Source organism: Gavia stellata, chromosome 28 (genome assembly GCF_030936135.1).
Source record: "Gavia stellata isolate bGavSte3 chromosome 28, bGavSte3.hap2, whole genome shotgun sequence".
Classification (NCBI taxonomy): domain Eukaryota; kingdom Metazoa; phylum Chordata; class Aves; order Gaviiformes; family Gaviidae; genus Gavia; species Gavia stellata.
Genome location: NC_082621.1, coordinates 5,109,319 through 5,134,156, shown reverse-complemented (window position 1 = coordinate 5,134,156; position 24,838 = coordinate 5,109,319).

Below are 24,838 nucleotides of genomic sequence, written 5' to 3'. Positions count from 1 at the left end.
TCCCCCCAGTGCAGTGCTGTTCTGCTTTCTACCATTCCTGGTGTTTTCCTGAGCTCTGACGAGGGTCGCTTTTGAGGGGCTCCACCAAACACTTGCTTTATAATAAACTGCATATCAGCATTCAGTTCAACATTTGCCCTGAGCCCTTTGGCAGTGCTTGAGTGGCTCTGCACTGTGTTGGGAGTCTGCGATCGATGCCTGTGGAGATGGGGCGTGATGTGTTAAACCTGTTTATTTTTATTGCACAGGAGTGCTGTCTCAGGAAGCCTTGGGTCTGCAGCTGGGCTTGTGTCTGACTGACAAAGGCAGAGTTTTGCCAAGACCAGACTGGCAATTCTCAAAGGTCAACGTGTGATGGCAGCGAGTTTTGTGCCACTGATGATGGTTGCATCAGCGCTTTCCTCCCTGGTCCTTTTTGTAGCTCAGATGGAGCAGCCTGGCTGCAGATGCTCGGGGCTGTCTGCAGTGGGAAGTGATGGGATTCAGTTTTTCCACCAACTCTCCAGCCCTGCTTGGGCTCCAGGAGGGGCATGGAGATGTGGGGAGAGGAGCATTAGGCAACAGCTGCGGCTTCTTGTCCTGAATGTCTTTGCTGCACAACTGAAGCTGTTCCAATGGAAGATCTATGGTGAAGGTACATATTTTGATCTCCAAGTGAGGATGGGGCTGGGGACCAGGAGCCAGTGCTCTGGGTTTGGAGATCCAAGCTGAGGACTGGGACCAAGAGCCCACAACCCCTCTGCTCCAAGTACCCATCCACTGTGTCCCTTTGGCTGGTCCCCACCAGCCAGGAGACGCTCCTGTCCCATCACAGTCCTGGCTATTGGTCGCTCTGCAAATATCTAGGGTAGCTCTGCAGCAGGGCTATGTCCTCTTTAAAAAAAATAATAATAATCTGGGGGTAGGAGTAGGGTGGTACATGAGCAGTATCAACACAGAGGAGCCCTCGTGGCATGTTTCTGCAGCATCCCCACCTCTTCCCTGGCTGGGGACTTGCCACAACTCCTTCATCGCCTGTGCCGTGGCTCCCTGGGCACGGTGGGGATGTCAGATCTTTAATTTCAGCTTTGGGAGGAGAATGTCTGTAACCTAAAGGAGGGGACTGTACATCCAGGGTTTAGTCACTAGAGGGAGGGATGCCCGCACGCACTGGTGGATTTCCAGGCAGAGCGGGCAGCATTTTGGGGTTACATCTCTTTTACTCACCAATAATATGCTTCACACCCTATTTCTAACAAAGCTTAAAACTTTATTTTCCCCCCAAGTGGCAGGTCGTATGTGTGATGGTTTGTCTCTGGGAGAATAGCGGTAAAGCTGAAAATGCACAAATAGCTGCTTAATTTAGGGCTCAACAAGGTATTGCTGAGTGGGAAGGCAAAGGCTGCTGGCATTTCTTGCCTCATCGAAAAACAAAGGACTGGTGGTACTCCCCATGCCAAAACTCCCAAGAAACCTTCTCCATCCCCAAATCAGACATGAACACAGGTTTCTGGGGGAGCAGATCTTGGTAATATTTTGGCGTTAAAGAGTTGAATCGGTTGTGCTGGGTACCTGAATAACAGTGATGGTATCTAAGGTCTTTTAAGGGTTTGAGTCCAGGCCAGTTACAGGTTTTATCCTCCATCTCTGCCCAGTTTAACTAGTAGGACAGGACAGAAAGCTGTGTTTGGTGCCTTACACAACCACTGTGACCTGCAACAACAGGATTGCACGGAAATAGCCAATTCCTGTTTGCATGAAGCTTTATTGAATTGGAAAACTTTGCAGCATGTTCTTGATCCTCCTCTGCTGCTGTTGCATTAACCAACAACTTGGTCGCATCCCAGCATCTACAAGTACTGCTGACACTGTCCAGTGAGGAAAGGGAGAGGACTGAAAGCCTGAGGTGAAAAGTAACAAGCTCCCAGGTACCAGAAAGGTCTGAAAATCATGAAAACTTCTGATCTTGCAGATTTAGCAAAAGCACATAAATTCTTCCAAATCACTCTGCTTTTATTCCCATGCAATTGGAAAACAGCAAGATGAAGGGGAAAGTAGCTTTGCTGCTTGGAGGACTTTGCTTCTCCTAGGCTTGGGTGTATCAGCAAGAAAGGACGTAGAGTTGAGGCAGCAAAAGAATAAGTGAGGATGAGAGTGCTTCGTTTCCTCTGAGGTAAGTCCTGGGAGCTGAGAAATAGCTAATATAGCGCAATCCTTGTTATTACAGACAAATTACAGAATTTTCCCCCAATTTTCCTCTAGAAGTGGAGCACAATTTTTTCAATTTGGCCAACTTTTCCCCAATTTTCCATTGACCCGGGACACTGCTTTGTGATCGTCTATCAGCCTGATAGTAATGTGTACATCTGCAGTTAATGATTTCAAATTGCACGTTGCGAGGCAGCCGCCATCCATTTACTCAGCTAAAAATGCCTTCAGAAAGCAAACAACCCCGTCCACGCTGTGACGCTGATGGTCAAGCCCAAGCACGTCCAAACAAGCCATGTGGCTCTTGACAGGTAAATCGCTCAGGATTACTCCAAATGTCATTGCTAACAGCTCCTGGGCCTGAGGTATTTATTTACTAATCAAAATAAGAGAAAATGTACCTCTGGCTAGTTGTAAAAGCAATCCAAACTTTATTTAAAGCTTTAATCGTGTAATTGCTAATCGATGATGAGCACAGAGGACTGAAAAAGCTGACCACTTGTAAAATGTGCTGCTCCACATTGGAGAAAATGGGGATTTTTTTTTTTTTTTTTTCCCCAAGCTTTTATTTATTTTAGGCTTTTGTCATAAAGGAGAGAAATAACATGGGGATGTGGAGCTTGTTGGCATCCTCTGTGTGAAATCTCACCCCTGGGCACTGGTGACCAGTCCATACTTACTCAGTTGGCAGTGTCTCTTCATGCTTGATCCTTATAAAAATGAAAAATCACTGGAAGAGGATTTTGGACCCTTCCTTCCCAGCTGTGGGCTGTAACCACAGGGCTGGCAGTTTTTGGGGAGCTTCCTCTCCAGCTCTGACTTGCAGCTCAACATCAACTCCCAGGTCTTTTTCCTGAACTGAGATTTCTGTGCCCTTGCAAAAAGCTTGATTTCAAGGAAGTGACCTTTTCTATAAAATTTTCAGACAAAAAAAGCCTTTCCCTTGAAGCCCCTGTACTTCAGTAGACAGTGCTGGGGGAACTGATGGGCACCTGAAGCCAGGGGACTGCAGGGCCATGCTTTGCTCACCATGCTGTCTCCACCTCCTCCATCCAGCTCCATGGGAGACCTATGTGGTGCAGGGGCTCTGGGTGCCTCTGCCATGCACAGGGACCTTAGTGCAGCCCCAGGGTCCACAAGAAGGACATCAGCCCAGGGTGTGGGTGAGTAACACAGGGCTGCCGGCACCTCGGTGGCCCCCAGACAGAGAGCGGTCTGTTCTGGGTGCTGGGAGCAGGTCCCTGTGCCAGGGAGCCTATAGCCGGACTTGGCACGGTGGAGATGAATTAATATACTTGTCTGTCTTCAACTCCAGGGGAGAAGAGATATGCGCAGATCAAATCCTGCGTTAAATGAAGGCACGTAATGATGGTATTTAACTGAGGAGCTGAGCTGCTACAGATCCTCTTGGATGGAGGGATGCAGGCACTCCAAGAGCAAGATGGGTACTTGCCGGAGCTGCGTTGCGCTCGCTGATGGCCGGAGCAAACGCTGGCTGAGAAGTGAAGGAGCATGGGGGTTGTCTGCTGATGGCCATGAGTATTTTTCAGGCTTTGGGAGAGCTGCAGCTTGGGGCAATGTGGTGCTGGAAGTGGAGACCTCTTGGTGCTACCAGTGCCTTGCGTGACCCAGCACAAAGCTGTGTTCAAACAGTCGTGATGCTCCCTTCATTTTGGCACAGCAAAGGCTTACTGCTGGGCTCACTCTGGCAAAGCCAGTCACCCAGGCACCTGGACCTGCAGAGTGTGATGGTGAAGTGGGAAAAAATCTTCCGTGGAGAGCTGGGCAGTGGGTCAGCCTGCTTGGAAGTCATTGCTTCCAATGAGGAAGAGGGGTGCTGGGAGGAGAGGTAAAGGGCAGAGCTGGGCTCACCACGTGCTTTCTTTACAAGAAGGTTTCTCTCGCTGGTGCTGTTGGGTGCCCAGGAAGCATTCCAAGAAGTTAATTAATTTTGTCTCATTAGCAGCCACAGCGCCAGCAAACACAGTCTGGAGGAGAGAGGAGACCATTGCCATTTTGCAGCAGCAGCTTCCCCCTAAGTTACAGTGATAGTTACTTTGTCTTAGCAAAAATGAAATGTCAAGTGGCGACAGAGAAAAATATTCTTTTAATACTGAGCAGTAACTGGGTTTCCAAAGTCCTGGGCTCTGGAGGTAATGGGGGGAAAGCTGGGACTGAGGCAGCTGGGACCACACAAGATTAATTCGGACTCCAAATGAGTCTTCATACATGATGTGTTGCACCATACATCACTGTCGCACAGACAGCAGTAGATTCGGCTCAGAGCTCACTTGTTTGCTCCTGGACCCGCTTCATCCCAGTGTGCACTGCCAGATGATGTGGTGGGGTGTCATGGATGTATGCTCCCACCCTTGCTGTATTTTGGGTAGGAAACTTGGGAGATGAAGGATGCAAAGTGCAGAGCTGAAGCAAACTCTGCCCAAATGGACCTAGGGCAGTGTGCCTTAGTGGGAGATAACCCTGAGGGGGACCACAGCCACCCTCTGTTGCCCCATATTGTCCTATGTGAGGCCATCCCTTCACGACACACAAATCCTGGTGTGGTAAATACTTGTAGATAACCCACCTCTTCCCAGAAGCTGGGTCTGGACTCGTCAGTAATTTTCAGATAAATAAGGACTCTGCTTCCTAGATGACTTATTTGCAAAGGATAATTCAGACAGCCGTGGCCTTGCTGTTTTTTTTCCTTTTGAATCGTCAGGCTGGCATTGTAAGTGCCATACTTTCATTAAAGTTTAATTTCCCTGAAGAGTGAAATATTAATGAGAATAGGCTTAATACTGTCAATAGGAAACAGACCCAAACAGATAATTTGCTAATATAATGATTTGGGATTTTATCTATTTCAAGCTTCATGATTGCTCTTCTGCTATGATCTCGTGCAGGTAATAACCATTGTCGCCTCTGTTCAATGAGAAGACTTAATGAGTTTAGAGCTAAATCACCATTTTGCATATTTACATCCTGGCGTACTCATGCTAATTCCACAGCTCCTACTCCCCTGCCCTCTGTGTGCTTCGTCTTGCACCCTTGGGTGGTGGGGGGACACCAGCCCTGCTCTTACTCAGGTTGGAGAGAAGCTGAAACAAATTTGGGGCTGAGATCCAGGACCTTGGATCCACTCAAGTGTCCCCCTCAATGACTTACTTGTGACCAGGATCCCCAAATACCCTTGTGGCTCTGCACCCTGGAGACTCCCACCTTCGTGGTCGTGGTTGGATGCTGTGCAGACCTCTGGGACTCCCAAATCCTCTCCCTTTCCCCAGCACCGAGGACCATCTGCTCCATCGTGCTCTACCATTTGCTTTTAACCCAAAGGTCACATTTAAAGAGCTGCTCTCTTTAATCTCAGCTGCTTAAGGAAACAAAAGGCAGTGAATTACCTGGAGCGGTTCCTCAGTTGCTTGGCAGGTAGGATGTGCCGTTAACTGAGAGGTGCTACAAGAAGGTACGTGAGAAAGTGGACGGGGCGAGGGGCTGGCACGTGACCTAGGGACAGCCTGACCTGCTCCATCTGAATGGACATCTGGACTAGCGTGGGCATCTTCCTGACATTTTGGGAAGCGTATAAGAATTGGAGAGCAAGGTGTGATGCTCTCCCACAATGCTTTCCCAGCCCCAGCAGTTTGTAGTGCAGGTGCTTTCCAGGACAGACCTATTTACTTTGCATTTAATTTTTTTAAATGTTTTTTCTCTTGAATTTTTTCATCACTTTTTGAAGTTGCACATCTTGCAGAAAGGGGCACCATGGGTATGGTATGAAAACTACCTTGTTGCCTGCAGCAAGCCTGGCTTTTGTTTAGTTCTCTTGCGGGTTTCTGGCATTCTTGCCTTAGAACAGACCATGAACCATAATTTTCTGTTCCCTTTTTCTATGCCATTCAGGGTTTAATGTACCTTATCTTCTTTTTGGTAATCTTTTCACTTTGGACTGGCTTTGTCTACTTGACCACTCCTCATCCAGAAGCTGTGCCCAGCCTTTGCTTGCTGCTGTTATCACGCACGGAACCATTTTCAGTCCTGCTGTACTCCAAGATGGGAGACCCAAGCCACGCTCAGCATTCAAAACAAGCACTTGGATTTATACAGTGATTTGAGCTGTTTTGGAGGCAGATTTTATTCCCGTGGAGGTAAGTCCACTCATTTCTCAGAGCAATCCTGCTGGGGCCAGGAGGGGCATCGTGAACGGGCTCTGTGCCCAAGAGCTGCTTGTTTTCTCAAGCTCCATCAGCAGGTTTTGTAGAGGATGCTCTCCCTCCCTGCAAACCGTGATGTCTCCCTCTCTCCTGTTTCTCTTATCAGCTAAAAGGAAAACTATCTGGTGCACCAGCTTTCACTCCTGATGTGTTTGCCAGCACCTGGGACATCCAGCCACTCCAATAATAATACTAATAGTAGCAGTAGAGTCGTTTCCAGACCACATTTGCCCTCAGAGGCCAGGACGAGTATTTACACCCATCTCCAACAGGTCTGTGCATTCAAAGCATTGAAATTTCCCCGTTATGGAGCTTTTCTGAGTAGCTTCACCCAGCTGTCCCTAGTAAATAAAACACTGGTTTTGGTGTTTGGAAATGAATGCAGATCTACCTGATTTCAGAACTGAGCATATGGGCTGTGTTTGAGTGCTGGGAATGTGTTTGCTTGTGATTTAATAATACTGTGAGTCATGACTGTACCTTCCTCCCAATTACTACCCTTGCATCTCTTTGTTGAGTGGATGTTCTGGAAACTCTGTTTTCCTTTTAAAATCAATTATGTTCCACCTGTTATTATCTGCCAGGTCTCATGCTGTCCCTGCTTGCCAGGAAAACCTCCCCAACAGCTCGGGTGTGAACCGTGGCAGCGATGCTGAAGGCAGCCCAACCAGGAGGTGGGTCCTGGGGCCAGGCTTGGGCTAGGAGCTCCAGGGTCTTGCAAAGCTCATTCTCTAATCCATGTTGCTCAGCTGGAGCAATCCCCGGAGTAAGGGATGCTCCGCAGCCCTGATTTCTGCACGCCTCTCTGACCCAGAGGAATGGCAAACCCTGTTTGCACATAAACAGTATTAGCTACAGATTTTTCACTACAGCAGAACATGGTTCTTTCTGAAATTAAGTCAGATCCTCTGAGACTTCAATAAACCTTTAAAAGCGTTTAATTAAAAAAGCATAAAGCCTGGGAGGATCAATCCAGTGTTAATGACCTGCAACGGTGCTGTGTGTAGCTTGTTCTTATTGACCTGCGAGGTAGCAAGGAACAACTGTGCGACCTGAGGTCTCTAAATCAGCCTCGCTGGGGCTATCCCAGCCCGCAGGAGAAACGGGAGCTTCCTGCTTTTATTTGCATCCAGACAGCTCCTGATTAAAATTAACGTAGCACTTGAAAATGGCTGGTTTTGGAGGCCACAAGAGGTGTGGGGCTTGCTAGCTGCTTCCCCCCAGCAGTGGGGCCATAGTGGTGTATCTGGGTGGAGAACATGGAAAACTGGAGGCTGCGTGTGAGAAAGGGCTCCTCTTGCTTTGGATGAGCCAATTGAGTGCAGGAAAGCATAAAACCAGTGTTTTAAGGCAAGAAAGTTTTTCACTTCTAAATCAAATGTTATGCAAGAACAACAAAGCGGAATAGCACAAAAAGTTGCAGCTATGGGATGGAGGAGGGCTGGAGAAGGAGATAGCTGCTGTCACCAAACATCTCTGTAAATAGCCATGACGCCTTTCTTGGAGGAATATATTTTAAAAGACAAAGTGGAGAAGAAACAGTTCCTTTTATTTCACTCCAAGTCCATCCCTTTGGTCTTGAGTTAAGAGAAAACATATTTTTGTGTCCAGAAAGATGTGAGAAACGTTTGTGGATATGTGTGTTGGAAGCAAAAACACTTCATCCCCTCCAGTGGGGAGGAAAAGGAAACTGGTACTAAACTGGACCTTGAAGAGACAGTGGTAGATGTGGGCGAGGGCAGAGCTGCCATTTTAGACTGAATCCTTCAACAAAATGGAAGGGAAGGACATTTCCTACCCAGAGCAGCAGAAGGGGAAAAGGGAATGTTTTTCTCAGAGTGAGTGATTAAACATGTCAGAGAAAAGCAGATGTTTTGGACAGACATTTGCATGTAATCAAACCCTCCGTTTTTTGATTGAAAAAATTGGCAGTGGCAAATTTCCAGCCAACACCCTGCAATCAAAGAAGAAAAAAAGCTTATCAATGAGGGAAGTGGATGAAAGAGAGCCTGGGAGAGGTCTGGCCATGTCTCCCCACCCTGACTTGCATCAGGCTCATTAACCTGGGCCTTCCTAAGCTGGGCTTTGGGGTGCATTTGCACACCAGGCACATCCCCTCCTCTGGGCAGCTCGTATTTGTGATTGTGGTCCCTCGAGACCTTGGTGATGGTGTGTTTCCCATCCCTCCAGCAGCTATGCAAGGCCATGCGCCCTGTGGCAAGGCTCGTGCAACATGTCCTTAGGACGTGGGGAGCCAGCGTGTGACCCATAACCACCCAGAAAATGTATTTTTAAAGCTGCATGCTGCATCTTTCTGGTGCTGAGGATGGTGCTTCTGCATGCCTGACCTGCCCCTTTCACCTTGTGCGGTCTTGGGGAACAGCATCGCATGGGGACTGGTGGGTCCCCAGGGAGGTGGGGGTCTGGGGGCTGGGCAGGGGCAGGGGGGATTTTCTGCGTCTCTCCGGGGGACCTCACTTTGTACCATGGGGATGTTTTGCTCCACAGCCCGGCTCAGGGATTGCACTGCTTTTGGCTGACTTACACTCTGTTTTATTGGACTTGCAGCAGCCTCCGAGCCAGAGATAAAACACGTCTTTCCTGTCTGTGAGAGGGTAAATTATTGACATACTTAATAAGCATAACTTATCATTAGCCATAATTCATGCCGATGACAGAGACACAGCTGTTCCTGGAAAGCAGAGTGGCTCTGAATTTCAGGTTTCTGTGGGCCAGACTCCTGCTGCAGCTCCAGAGCAGTGACACAGATGTCACCGCACACCATCCCTTGCCCTGGTGATTGCTGTCCTAGGGCTTTGCACAACGTTCAAGCTCTGTCTGTGCTGGGAGGAAGGGGAGATTGGACATGGTGTGCCTCTCCCCAAGTCCAGGGATTGGCAATGCAATTAAATTAGCAGTTCTTGCAGAGCTGGCAGGGAACGGAATGTCCCTGGAGGTATCCAGCTTGCAGCCACGTGGGGCCAAAAAGTCCTGGTCCGAGGACAAGGTCTCTTGCTTCTCTCTGCAGTGCCCAGCTGCAGCTCATGCTGCTCCTGCTGCCAGTGCCCAGATCCTGGCAGGGTCATTGCAGCCAGTACAAACAACTTCTCCTTTAACTTCTCTCCCATGTTCACCCTGGTCCGTAATGTGATAGGAGTGGGGAGGGGATGTTCCCACGATCTACATTGCTTGCAAATGATGTTGAAGAGCAGCTAATCATTTGTAGGGATGGAGAAAGCCCTGGGCCACTTGCCAGAGGTTTTCAGGGCACTTGCAGAGGAAGAGGAGAGACTTAAGCCTCCCACACTGGGGACAGCACCGAGGGTCTGGGGCTCTTGCAAATAGTGGGTGAAGTCTGATCACTAGAGGTAGGAAACGGTGTAGGGTGGCTGTGTCATCAATGGGGCAGGCATGTAAGATGGGATCCGCGGGTTTAGTGCTCATGGATGTCTGGTGGAAGGGTCCAAGCTGGTCTCCATTTCCCTGGCCAGACGGTGCTCCCAGCTCCTTCCTGCCTCTGGCACAAGGAGAGGAGGTTCCTGATCCTCGTCTGCCAAGTGGGACCCAAGGAGGCTGCTCAAGGTGGGTGCACACCAGGGAGGATCTGGGGATTTCCCACACTCGTGCAACCAACCCCTCTTCCAAGCTGCTTGCAAAAATTTGGGCTCAGGTCTGGGCCCTAGAGAGCGATGTACCCCCCACGTGGGAGCTCACCCCTCACCAGTCTGGTGCACCGAGACAAACAGGTGATGGAGGTGTGCCAGGGTGGACAGCAGGAGAGACTATGTGTGAACACCACGAAGTGACAACACACCCTCTGAATCACCAGCAAATTCCCAAAGCTTCAAGATGCCTTTCAGTAAAAGCATCCTCTGCTCTCTGCACCCGTGAACCCAGGCCTGGGTGTCAGCCTGGCTTATGGAAAGCTCTCCTGAGGATCTTGGCACGTTGGATGTCTGCAGCGAAGTGCTTGTGAACACCTGAGCATCAGCGCCAGCTGATTCAAAATAAAGAATCTGTTGGGGAAATATCGTTTTTTTTCCAGGCAATTTGCAAGAAGTGAAGGCAGTGGAAATCCATCAAGTGACGGCTGCCACGTTGTAGATTCAATTTGCTCGATGGCTTGAAGACATCAGCATGTTTTACGGTGACACTGATTTTCAAACCATCCCTCTGGCTCGGCGGCTGCGGAAGCAGGTAAGGCAGAGACGAGGCTGTCTGAGCACGCTGAGCGTGCCTCGCAGCACGTATTTCCCCACTGCTCCAGGGAGACACATGAATTGCACGCTCCCATGACCAAGGATGCTTGCTCAAGGCCCATGGTGCTTTAATGGAGGCAGCAGTCAATGCAGGACAGTTCTTCTCCTCTCATCTCCCTTTCTCACGGGTGGAATTGTTGCTTGCTGTCGGCTCTCTCAGTGAGGAGGGACTCTTGCTGGATCTCAGAGGATGTCGGATGTGTTAAAACAGTTTATAAAACAACTTTTTCCCAGAGGGGTTAGCCCTGCAGCAGCTGGAGGAGCCAGTTACCCATGGCTACAGTCTTACAGAGGGACAGGGAGACAAGAGAAAGGGCTTGGGCATCCCGTGCTCTGCCCATTGTGCCCAGCATGTCCTTGGCCATGCAGGGACCTGTGTGCATGTGCACAGCCTGGACCGCGCCCTGATGGACAGGCAGGCCATGTGTGACTCTCTGCTTTTACAAACAGCTCAACCTGAGCAGAGGACAGGCTGGTAGCACCTGTTCCACATCATCCCGTGGTCCTGCCATTCCAAAACCTGCCTCAAAGATGCTACAATGTGGTCTAGGGTGGCCACAACTAGATGGACTGCGCCAGCCCCAGGGGCTCCTCCTAAGGGCTCTGCGGAGCAAGTTCACGTGTGCTCTGCAGCCACCAGCCCTTGAGCAGTCTCGTGCTTTCAGGGGGAAATGGAGATGGGCCAACACAAGCTGGAAAGCTCTGGAGGCAGTGAGCTGCTTGCATAGGTGTGGGGGAGCAGGAAGGTGGGGATCTGTCTTGGTCCATGGCTCAGGCTGTGAGTCCTCCTCACCAGCAACGCGAGGCTGGGAGCATGTCTTCTCCAAGTGCATGAAACATCCCTTTCTTTGGGGGGAAAAAGAAATAGAGAGACACAGCATCTCCAATCTGCATGGCTGGTGAAGTGCTGTTGCTTGAGCTCAGCAAGGGGGTATTAGTCACGCCTTATTGCCTTTAAATCCTACAGTAGCAGAAGCATCTTCCATTTGCTATTTTAAATAAGAATCAGCCTGATGGAGTGTTCTCAGCACAGTCTATCGGCTTCCCCGTTACCCAGCCAGCCTTTAAAGGATTAAGCTTTCATCTTGCCTCTTTCCCTGCGGTTTGTAAAGAGCAGCTCTGCCTCCCGTGTCCCCTGTTTATAAAGTGCTGTTTGCATGAAGGACCCCCTGCAGAAAGGTGAACGGCAAGAGCAAGGCCAGGCTTCCTCCCTCCCCATGTCCCCTCCTGCATGTGTGAGGAAAGCTCTGAGGATGGTGCAGCCTTGGTGCCATGCCCAGAGATCCTGCATCAGGGTTTGCTCTTCAGTCCCTCCTCTGTCATCTCAGTCATGCGTGGGCTGGATGATGCACAGGCAAGGGATGGGGCTGGTGGGAGGAAGATCCCTGATCCCTGGCTCTGGGTGGAAGCGGGCAAAAGGATATAGGAAAGGATGACAGAGCAGGATGACCAGATGCTGCCAGGATGGTTTCAGCATCTGAAGCCTCCTGTGCAGAAAAAGCCTTTGGCCTCTGGGCCTGCCCCATCCTCGTAATTGGGACTGGGATGCCGTGGCATCCAGTGCTGTGACCCCCAGTCGTCTTCCCAGCTTGTAGGCTCCCCAGCACCAAGGAAACCTTCACTTTGGCCTTTCTGCATTTTTCAGCCTTGTCTCACTATTGAGTCTGGTGGGGCTTTTGCATGCTCAAGTGCAGTGCTCTCATTCCTGTTTCCCTACTTAAATTATTGATGGAGATCTACAGCCTCCGTTCCAGCTTAACAACTCCATTTTGCTGGGGTTTATTACCAGGATCAATCAAATCAAACCCTGATGGCTTAAAAATGTGCTTCCTTTTCCCTCTCATTGTTATTTGCTTGTTTATTATTAGGAAAGACAAGTTTTGGCTCCGGGAGATTTTGCTAGCAGTAAACAACGTCATTAAAAACAAATCAGAAGTCCCCCGCTTTGCACGGAGCCGACCTCCGCAGAGCACCCTGTGCCCAGGTCCCCGCCTGCCACCGAGGCGGTGGCCAAGGCATGGGGTGGGCTCACAGCCAGGCACGGCCAGGTGTTGTCCTACAATTTCTCCCTTGTGGATTCACAGGTTTTTGCCCAGATTCATGTCGCTGACTCCCGTCTTCGCTGTTGTAGCGGGGACTCCTCCACCCTGGACGTGGGGTGCTGCGGGGTCAGGAGGTGGCTCATGATTTGGGGAGGTCGCTGTTGCCCAGGTCTTTGGAGGCTTTTGGACATGCGATTCTCCTGCTTGCAGAGGGACTGAGGCCCCCACGTTTTGGGGATCTGGGATCTCACCTGGGCTCGTTCCTCCCTTCCCACAAGGACCAACAGCAGGGCTGACCTCAGGAGGTGGTGTGGATGTCACTTATTTATGTTGGTAGGGGTGTTTGTGGTGATTTCAGGACTAAAGGGGCTGGGGGTGGGTGTGAAGTGTTGCAAGTTTGGAAAACACCATGTCTTCACCCCCAGGCTCCTTTCCAAATGGCTGGTCCACTATGCACTCATCCTGCTGTCACCACCTTGCTCCTAGCCCTTTCCCCAGGTCCAGCCCCATGGGGGAGCAGAGCTGGCCCCGTCTCCGCTGTTGCCGAGCATCATCTGGGGGAGCTTCATCTCCCTCTAAATCAGGCTTGGGCTTTGCAGCACTCGGGTTGTACAACCACACACAGCACCAAAATAAACCCCAAAGCTTGCAGAGCAAGATGGGAGGAGGTCTGCCTGCCAGGGAGATGTGGCTGCCCATTCCCAAACCTGGGCCACCATAGTGGAAGGGGTTCTGCATGGCCAAGGTGCTGGGAGAACCGCGGTGCTCTTCATAACTGCCAGCCCAGCTCACAATAAACAAATTGAAGACTGATGGGGAAGATAAATTGCTTGTTGTTTTTTTTGATGCATGCAGTGAAGGAGTTTATTTTTAAACCCATCTGTGAGTGGTGCCTGGTTTGATCTTCTAAATGAAACTGATTTATTCTATTTGCACTGGGGCTTGGGAGAAGAGGGACTGAGCTGGATTTAATTTATGCATTTAACTTTGCCTTGGCAGGACTGTGACAACAGCAGACAAATGGAAGCTGAGAAGCTCCCTCCGGTGATCCCAACAGTGCAAATGATTTCCCTGGATTTATCAAACGATCCCAAGTTGCTGGTCCCAGGTTGCCATTTAGGGCAGATATGAATTGCATAGCCCTGTGGGGAGCTGGCAGAACCAGGGCTGGACCACCTCACAGAGGGCTTGGGGACTCCTGAAGCAGATTTCCACATCTGACCTAGAAATCTGGTCTCTTCTTCGTGGACCTGATTTCCAGCTGACTGGTCTTGCTTTCATCAGCTCTGCCTTGCAGCGTGTCCCTCTAGATGGGTCAGGACAGGGCACAAGGACTGAGTCTACTATTTCATTGGGAATTTCAACGGCCTTATGAGCCTTTGCCATGATCCTCTCCCCTGTGGGTATCAGGGAGGGCTTCTGGGCTTGGCCCTGAGGCAAACAAAAGGTGACGAATTATTTTTGCAGTCGATCGATGACCTTCACTCTTCCGTGGGCTCCTCAGCTCTTTGTGGGATCGTTAGCGAAACCCTGCCGCGCAGATCTCAGTGGTGACGGAGACTCCGGTGGGGCACTGCTGCGATCCGTGCTGAGTGGAGGCCATGAAAGTCTGAACTACTTTTCCCAAAGTCTTCCTTAAAAAGGATGTGAGCGTAAAAGCGAGTCTTAAACCAGGCAAAATGATGAAGTCACTGGCGTGGAGGGAAACAATCATTCAACAGCACTAAGCCATGCATCACTTGGGATAATTATCAATTATTATAAGCAGAGCAACTCCCCTCCGGAAGCTAATGAAATTTCACGTGGAGCATGCTCTGGGAGATGGATCGTATCGGCCTGGACAAGATTCATCTTCTCTAATGTGCTGCTTATTCCTGTTTATGCATCTTAAAGCTCCATGTGCAAAGCACCTTCCTGCTGGGAGGGATGAGGAGCCTGGGATGCTCTCCCCCGCAGGCGGCTGCACCGACTGCACTGCTTGGTTTCTGATGCGTCAGACCCCAGGTGGATATTGGTAGCACTGGGGAAAGGATCCCTTCCCCTTTCCCTCTTTCTAATCCCTGCCTTTTGTGGCTCTCTGCCTCTCCGGCCTTTGGGGATCTGTTTGGCAGAGCTGGTGGTGGGCTCTGGGCCACTTCCGCGGTGCCTGGTCCTCCTCCCCTTCCCCTCTGGGTCCCAGCAAACATTTCACCCCTCCTGAGCACCGCCAGCCCTTATAACCATTTTGCAGTCCCTTGTGGGAATGTGCTACCACAAGCCATCAAACACAAATGGGAAATAGGATTTTATACACAGTTTAGCTACAAACTGGGAGCCCATTCCGGGTTTTTAATGTTTTTCCCAGGTCCTGGCACAGTGCTTGAAAACCTGCGTGTGAGGAGGAAGGCCAGGGATCCTATCCAGGCAAAAAGACACTTACTTTGCTTCTAAATATTTCATCTGCAGCCCATATGACACGCAGAATCACTAAGGTTGGAAAAGACCTGCAAGATCATCAAGTCCAACAATTAAAAAAAACCAACAAAAAACAAAAAAAAAGAACCACCCACAAACCACAAAACACACCACAACCCACAGACTGCTGCTTGTAAATAAAACTATTACGCCTTATTTTGTTGTACATAATTGAAGTGCTGGATCCTGTACTCAGCAAACAAACACGTAGTTTACAAGGATGCTTTCCTCTGGGTCCTTCCAGTGCCTGTAGCAGCTTCTCTCCCCCTCAGGGCTGGTGGTGGATAGCGGTGGGGTCCCTGTTGGGGAAGACTTTTCCATCTCTGCAGCTGGAGAAGTCCCTGTTGGAAACAGCTGGAGGTATCCCCCAGGCTCTGCCCCTCTCCCATGGTCCTGCTCCCACCCCTCCTGGTTTCTGCCTCCAACACCTACTCACCGGGGCCTGGGGCTGCTCTTGTACTTTTATTTTTGCAAATGAGCATGACTGCACCAAGAATAGACCTGGCTCATAGCTCTGCCGCTGAGTTTGCAACCAAGGCAACCCCACCGCCCTGGCACGTTGAGCATCGGGCTGCTGCCCCATCCCTGATCTGCTGCTTTACCATGGAAATCGGCTCCAGCACTCCTCCCACTGAGTCTGCAAACAAGACCTTGGCACTCTTGGTGCTTACTGAGGTCGGTGATCACCTTTGAATCCCGCTTTGCCTGCCGGCAGCATGGCACCTTGTTTATTAATGAGCTGGAGGTGGGCAAGCAAGAAGGTGGCAAACTTCAGAGCTCCTATCACTTATTTAGATGAGTCATGAACAAAAAGGGCTCTGGGGAGCTTGGGAAGAACCTTGCCAAGAAAGGTGGATGGGAAAGGTGATGGAAAATGAAATTCATGCTTGTCAAGTTGGAAGGAACACTTTTAATTACACTTATGTGTCATCAGGGTCTAGATTAAAAGTGGCTTCTCAGAAGCTTCCTGGGCAGTATGCTTAGCTGGGGACATCCAACTGTGACTGAAGTCCCACTGCCCCAGGGGGGCTCAGAGGCTGGTCCTGGGGGAGGCAGGGATTTGGGAGAGGGTAACAACCATAGGTGTGCAGTTTAGAGGAGAGCTTAAGAGCAGAGTGATGCAATGAAGTAAGTGGTCCCTGGGTGCAAACTGGACACCTCTCCCTAGTCTTTCTTCTTGCCCAGGGACACTCCAGAGCACTACATCCCTGCTCCAAGCTGTGAATCAGCAGAAGATGCTGTCATGGGGGGTCACAGATTAGCTATAACTGAGTAGGATTAAGAAGAAACACCCTATACAGATCATTTAAATACTGATTTATTGCAACATTTTGTGAAGCAGACAGTGGTGTACATTGCAGGAGGCAGAGCCATAAGCCGAAAGGGCTACGGTGTCTCCCAGCAACCTGCACTCATTAATAGCCCCAGTGTTAGCCAGGACCCCAGGGTGCATCGTGCCTTTACTCTGTTCACTTTTGTTGGAAAGTTGTGGAAACCTATGGGGCAACCCTGAGCTTGGCTCAGCTCTCTAGGAGAATCAAAGCCCCTTGTGTGGACCACACCACCCTGTTTTTCATTACACCTTTATTTTGAGGCCAGATTGCTGTGGTCTTCCCCTATAGCTGCTGCCCTCTCTTCTGGACATGCCTGTGCCAACCCTCAAGCCGTGACCATGCATGTGCGTGATGGGGGGCATTCTTGTAGGACAGCAGACCCTGCTGATGGACACAGCCCAGGATGCTGCTGGGTCTGAGAGCGAGGGTTTAGGGCTGGACGGTGAACCTCCCAGCCGGGCATTCAGGCATTGCAGCACTGCCATTAATAACACTAACAAATAAAATCCACCCAGGGACCCACAAGGGAGACTCTCAAAAGCCCACAGGAGCCTTTGGGTGACCAGTGTCCTCCATGGACTGTGGCAGCACGAGGGCAAACCTGCATCTAAGTCCCAGCCCTGCAAATGATCTAGAGACAGTGCCTGAGAAGAGCCAAAGGTGAGATCTCCCTATCTTGGTGTTTAACCAAACCTTCCTTGTGGCCAGCTCAGCTTTTCTCTGCTGTGCAGTCCGTGTCTCATGAAAGCCGTTTTGTTCTTGCAGCCCAGACCCTGCCTCCACCCGTCTCTCGGGTTTGGCTTATTCGTTTGGTCAGCTCAGATCTTGCAGCGAATCTCTCCCTGGCACAATATGCTCCACGTCCCTCGCTTTAATTGGCACGGGTTGGTGCCTTGCACCGGGCTCTCTGCCGGCCGCCCTGCGTGAGCCCGTCACGTCCGAGCGCATCAAACCTCACGCTTGACAGACGGACTGACAGTTTCCAGCCAGGGAGGCTGCTGCAGCAGATTGACTGGCTCTGCCAAGGATTGGGTGCTGGGTCCCGTGCCATGGTGGGCTGCCGGGTGCGGGGGCTGCAAACACTGGCTGGGGCTGGTGGCACCCACGTGCCTTTGCACAGTGGCCGTTTTCCACTTTGCTCTTCTCCTGCCACGTTTTTCTGGGGGACCTTGGTAGGAAAAGGGGATTTCTGCTCTTGCAAAGCTTCTCTGCTTTGACTGTGTTTTCCCTGCTCTTTGCCGAGTCCCTGGGGTGACCGTAGCCACCAGCACTGGGAGTCTCCCAGGAAGGACACGGACCCTGGAGGGGACCCAGTGGGGGTTGCAACCAGACTGAGAAAAAGAGAAGACACAGCACACAGCGGAAAAAGACATGAGCTGCTGTGCATCCATCTCGGACATCTACCAAACTTATCCCTCAACAGAGCCATCCCTGCCCTTCCCTTGGGGACGCCACCACAATTGCACGCAGGAGCACAAGCTGAACTGTCCCCGATGGTGTTTGCAGTGGGAAAACAGAGGCGCAGCCTGTCCCCCCTGCAGGGACTGTGGCATGCGATGGCCATGGCTCGGTGTTCCTTTGCTGGGACACGTGGCACTGTCAGGGCCTGGGGAAGTCCCTGGCCCAGCTGCCCTGGATGTATCACGGAGAGCTCAGCAAGCACAGTGCGTCTTCAGCACGTTGGGCAAAACGGTGTCAAGCCGCAGCTGCCGAGGTCTCTGGAAGACCGGAGGGAGAGATGGAGAAAATTATCTGAAGTGACTGAAATAGCAAAGCAGTTTTGCAGCAGGCAGAGAGTGAGCCTAGTGATCTGCTGCCCTGGGGAAGCCAAAATCAGGACCAGGCTGCAGGAGCGACCTAAAATTAAGGAAACAAAAGTGCTTGCAGGGCTAGAGAGGGCAGAAATGCAACTCGTGATCAGGAAGTCCTCAAACCAGTGTCCTGAGAGGGGTCCTCTTCCCTGTCCTACACCACCGACCCCAGGATCCACCACCACCTCTTGCCCCAGAGCTCCACCACGGCAAACACAGAGACGTGGCTGAGGGTTTCAATGCTATGGTGCTTTAGGGGCTGCAGGTGGGGTTAGCTTGATCCTTCCTAATCCAAAACCCCTCCGCAGAGTTTCCCAGATGAAATGCAGTGATGCTGGCTCGTTCTGGTCCACGGCCAACGCAGCGTGCGTGCTCTGAGTGTGCCGGTGGCAACTCGCTGCTTCTTGGCTCGGGGAAGAACAGGAACCCTGCAGAGTGTCAATATTATTTTTTAAGGAGGCTGAGAAATATTTCTAGACCTGGAATAACAATGCAGAGGCAGGGAAACACACAGAGGAGGGGAGGAAAAATAGCAGCTTTTGATAATGTAAACCTCAAGTCAAACATGAAACACATTAATATTCATGTGCTTAGATACAGCCAAAAAAACAACAGTGACTGCAGCTCTCCAGAAATGCTCTGAGCTCTTGGACTGCCATCAACAGCTGTGGGGTGGAGAAGGCAGCAAAATCTTCAGAAACCATCAAGCTGTGGGAGAAGCATTGTAACAAGCAATTCCCATAGGGCTGGGATTAGGCTTTGGCTCTTTCTGTCCAAACTAACACATAACAAGGACAATCTTTCTACTAAAAACATGAGCCTAATTGCTTCTAATTGATCTCCTTGCTGGCAGTCTCTGGAGGGAGGTGCATGTTGAATGGACCATGGAAATGTACTTTACAGTTTGTGATTATCCGGAGTGATAGTGTTAGTCCTCAGATCATCCGATGGAATGGAAGAGCTTCGAGCATGCTGGAAATGAAGCTGGTATAGGGGTGAGGTGGGTTTCTCTCCACCCTGGTCTATGCGGTTGGGTGACCTTGAGAAAGTGGCCATGAAACGGAGGTGACAGTGATCCTTCTTCCAGTGGGGATGCTGGCCTTGGACTGCTGATGTGCGATGCTGCTGGATGAAAGATCTCCAAGAAGGGTCTCCAAGGGTCTCCAAGAATATTTGCTGGATATTTTTCTGGGTTTTGTGGAAACTGCTCAGGATGCAAAACAGCTGTGATGGTTGGTCAGGGCTATGTTGGCAGTGCTATAAATACACGGGGTGTGCTCTGGCCTGGAAACCAGGCATCTCAATGCAAAGCTGAGCTGTCTTATTCTCCAAAAATGCAGCTGTAGTTTAGAAACTGCCTATTGGGGCTGGTTCTGGTCCTGCTTTTTCTCCTTAGGCATTTCTGGGCTTTCCATGGGCTTCCCATGGGATATTGCTCATTGTCCCAGGCCTGAGACCTTGCCACACAGCACAGATGGTCCAGTGCCCCATGCCTTTGACCCCCAGCTACAAGGGGGGCTGTCCCCTTGGATGTCAATTCTGGCTTTGCTTTATGAGCCTGTGTGTTGAGGATGACTTTACCAAGCTCCTGCTCGGCCAACCCCCTTGTCAGTCCCACTGAACTTCAAGTTTCCCCAGCTCTTGCATGGGAGTTTCATCTCCCATGATGACTCTTGACGCGAGGAGCCTGTCATTTTTGACATCAGGATCTCGGGTGTCTAAGAAGTTGATGGCTTGCAGAGCTGCTTGGCAGGGCATGGCTGGTGTCTCTCCCTGGGGCATCTCAGATGTAGCCTTGCGAACTAGAAAAAAAAATAATTGCAGATGCAAGCTTAGCATTGAGTTTATGAGCAAAACCTGTCACTTTCCGAAAGCTTCTTTTTAAGTGGGAATCAGAGAAGCTGCTCCTCATTTGAAAAGCAGAGCATAGAGTTTGGGTAATTTATCAAGGACAGTGATAGAGCTGGGACAGCCCTGGAGCCAAAGTGCTTGTTGCTGTTCCTCCTCCTCTCCCACAACCTCTCCTGTCCCCTCAGCCATACAGTTTGGAGGGAAAAACAAAAAGCCCTGATGCTGATTCACCTGGTTGGTTGAAAAAGACCTATGTAAGGGCCAGGCTCTGCAACCCTGTGCTGAAGGGGCTGCAGAAAACTGTGATTAATGCGGTGTGGTTAAACTGTGATTAATGACAGTCCATGCTCCATCCTTCATTTTGATTGATGGACTTTCATTTCAGATGGAGTGACTTGCTGCTCCTCGCTGTGAGTGTTGTCTTCAACATCCAGCAGTGCCCTCATCATCAGGGTCCCAGCCTTGAGGAGTCCCCTTTTGCTGGGATGAAAACAGGCTCAGGGCCCAGAGTGGGAGACAGCAACACTGGCCACCATGCAGATGTGAGTCTCACAGGATGGTGTTTGCAGCCCTTGCTCACGCTGTCCCTAGGCCTGCTGGAGGCATCAGCCTTTGGGCCACCCCTTAGCCTCTGTGGCCCCTGGTGATGGGGCTACCAGAGCTGAGGTCCCACCAGAGCTACCCCCAGCTCACCATCAGAGGCCAGAAGAGGACACGGTGTTCGGTCAGCAGTGTTTGGTTTCTGAGTTTGCCTTCATTCAGCATCAACAAATGCTCACAAATGTCTTTGAAAATTCACAATTGGATGTGGTTGCACAGCACCCCAACCTTGGCTGGGAGAGGGACTACCTTTCTCCACCAATTCTGGTAGAGGAAGACATTCAGCATTAGTCTCCTCCTGCAACATTGTGCCACTATAGTCAAGCTATGTCTTGCTCTCCACTGCATTCCAGAAAGTGCATTTCTGGAGCTTCAGCTTCAAACTTGCTGCACTGAGAAAACAACCTTTTTTTACCAAAATTTCACCTACGCAAAAAGTATCTGAGCAGCTCTCCTGGCAGTCCCTTTGCACGTTTCCCACTGCCTTCTACTGCTGGAAGAGTGGTAGCTCTGACCTGTCCTCTTCACTGAGACCTCCCAGAGACCTGGATCCCTCTGCAACAGATCTAATCCAGGCATTACAACTTTACATTGAGCTCAGCTGGGACGAGGATGAAATGGCTCGTTGACAAGGCTCATCTGCAACACTCAGCACTTGTTGCCACTTGGATGACATGCTCACACTCAACTCTTCTGCTGGTTTGACTGTCATCGACGCATGTCGGCTCTGCCGGGCATTCATGTTGGCATGAACCGCCAGGACCTCTTCTTTGGCAAGACAGTTTCTCCTCAACATTGTTGCTACAGAAGGTGGAATTACCTCTGCGTTCTGCGAGCTTTGGCAGAAATAGTTGCGTCAGCCACAGCTGAGCCCTGAGCAGAAACGGAGCTGGCTAAGTGCCATGTACTGAGCTCCACACAGGTCAGAGCAGGTCAGGTGTGAGATGGTGGATCTCCCTGTGGTGATCTCTCTGTCTTCCATTTGGTTCTGGCTGTTGTCTCAGAAATAGAGAGAATTTAAAATTTTTATCTTCAGGGCAAGCCAAGAAATTTCCAGTAGTAATTATACCTGGAACAAGCCAATAATTTCATTTTCAGCTCAGGTCTTCCAGAGATGCTATCCCACCTGGCTTTTGAAGAGCAAGTGGTGGGAATGCAGCACTTCCAATAGTCAGTTGGTCCAACAGCTAATTAAATGCCTTGTTAGAAAAATGTTAGAAAATATTATCACTCTGACTTTACCTGGCTATGGCTTGACCTTGTTTCATCTTTATTGGCTATAGACTTGTCTACAATCTCTTCTTGTGTAACTTGCATGTCTTCCTTGGACTCCATCTGAAAATTTCAATACTGTCAGTTGTTAGCAACTATGATACACAGGTGGCCACAAAATGGGCCAATTTGAGCCCAGCAAAGACTTAATCTTCACAGAGATACTTCTAGGTCTTGGAAAAAGATTAAAAACTTCCATGGTGAAGTACTTCCCATGGCAGTCAAGGGCAGAGGATGAACTTTCTTTTAGAGGTGCCCTTCCTTCCACTGGTGGGAAATGCCTCAATGACTCTCAGAGTGGAGGCTGCGCTTCCAGACAACAGGAATTGGGCGCAATAAGGGTCCCATCTCCCCTCAGAGTGCTGAGACCTTGGGTGAAAAGCATCAGCTTCAGCCAGCTGCAACCACCACCAGTGGCGCTTCAAACTGAAAACAGCCGAGGAAAGGCTTCACTGGGATACCAGGAGATCTGAACACAAGTTAAGACAGGCTGAGTGAACACAGGGATGCACTTTTCACCTCTGTAATTAATTGCCTCCGCGGGCTTGGGAGGCAAAGCTGTGAAGAGGAGAACTGGGATCATTCAGGAAGCAATTAGAGACTGTCCTCAGGGAAGAATGATATGGAAATTGATATGCGTTGATGGGACAAGTGGCTATTTCTAATTCCCAGTATCCATCTATTTATTTAATGTGTGAGTAAACACCATGGTTATGGGATATAGCATGTGTTGGAGCTGCTGCCTGCGACATTAACATGCCAATAACAGCGCTTTATGGTAGGAGCGTGGCTGCCTATTATCAGAAAATTGAGCCCGGAGTGAGCTGGGTGGTGTAAACTGCTCATGTGCGGCGATACTTGTGCCAGTAAAGTGTCAGGACCTGGCAAACCTTTGTCTGAATGTGGGTGAGACAACCCGGATGGATCTGGGCACGTGCCACCCCCCTGCCTGCAACCTGCCATCTGTGCAAGCACCAACCACCAGACACGTTGCTCCGAGCCCAAGCGCTGCCCGCCCCCGCTTTGCTGGCGTGCCTTCACCACCAAATGGTGACTGCGTGGGGTCCTCCCCACCGGACTTGCAGGATCTGCACCAGGAAACAGGTACTCACTGAGCAGGATGCTTGGGCATGGACCGGAGCTGTGCGTGCCAGCTCTGCTCACAGCTGGAGCGTGCACGGCCACGGCGGTGTATGCAGGCACGCATAGAATTGTAGAATTATAGAGTGGTTTGGGTTGGAAGGGACCTTTAAAGGCCATGTAGCCCAACCCCCCTGCAATGAGCAGGGACATCTTCAACTAGATCAGGTCGCTCAGAGCCCCGTCCAACCCGACCTTGAATGTTTCCAGGGATGGGGCATCTACCACCTCTCTGGGCAACCTGCTCCAGTGTTTCACCAAAGGGACATCGTGCCCCTTCTCCCATGTCTTCACCCACGAGCCCATCCACATGCTGGAAAACCAGCTAGATCCCCATTCATTTGGATCTTGGGGTTTGGGGGCTGTGAGTGCTTGGACCAGCTCCTCTCCCTTGCTCAGCCAGCTGCCCCACTGGTCTCTTTGGCTCTCTAATACGTGGATAGCAAATTTTCAGAGTGCCTTGTGCCTCAGGAAGCAAATACACCACATAAAAACCCCTCGCCAGGGAAAACGTAAGATGCACATTTAGCATCGCGGGCTCCTGAGGAGATGGCAGTTGCCTGTCAGCCCCCACACCGAGCAACTTGCTTGTGATGTTTGAAGTTAATACCTCCCGACGCAGAGACGAGAAGACCTCTGAAAGCACAAATTAATAAAAGTGACATGCCAAGAGGAAGCGTGAGCGTGGCGGTGAGAAGGAAGAGGCTCTTTGATGTTATCAGAGCAGGAGAGGAGGCAACAGAGGAGGATATTAAAAAGATGAGAGAAGAGCTGAATTTGACTGGATGTGTATGATCAGGATCAAAATGAATTAAGATTTTTTACAAGGAAAACCATACAAGAAATAAGTTTCAGCAACTACAATTAACAGGAGGAAAACTTCACCTTCCTGTAGACAAGCTGGCTGTATCATGTACAGAGAGAATTTACGTCTCCTTAAAAATCTCTAACAGTTTTGGCGGGTGTTTAAAAAGCAGTGCTGACAGAGGGAAGAAATTGGAGCATCCAGGAATGCTGGCTGTTGGCAGGAGCTAGATAAAACAATCTCCAAAGGTTTTGTTGTAGCTGCTGGAAAAAAGCTTCTCTGATGAAAAGAAAATGCTCAGTTTGAAGGGGTTCCTCCTGAGAAAGGCTGGCTTAGAAACTGCAAAAAAAAAAAAAAGGGGGGGGCGGGGGGCAGCTTGGATGGCTGGTCTTACCAAACTGCAAGGGAAGTGTTTAATCTCAAAGAGGCGTTTTATCTGGAGCTGAGGTTTGTATTATTGGGTGCATAAAACAGGCTAAAACCAAACAGGATGGTTTATTTTTACTGAACTCTTTTGCATGGCCCCAAAGACAGACAGCAGGAGGGAAAAGCTGTGATTGATGCTCCTTCCCCTCCATTGCAGAACAGCAAACACCACAAATTTTATGGCTTTGGAAAGGAGACTCCAAGACTGAACCCATTTTGCTCAGATGCACCCAGAAAACGCTGCGGAGCCTTCCGGTGCTGCCATGAGTCAGAGAAGGGAAAATCACCAGGGAGTCACCAGCCTGAGCACACTGCCAACGTTGTCCCTCCATTCTTGTACGTGTTTTGAGTCAGACGTGGTGTGATAGCGGCGCTGGCACTTAGGGCTGGCATTTGGGCATCCTGCAAAATGGTCCAGACCAGGGTGTCGTCACTTTGCT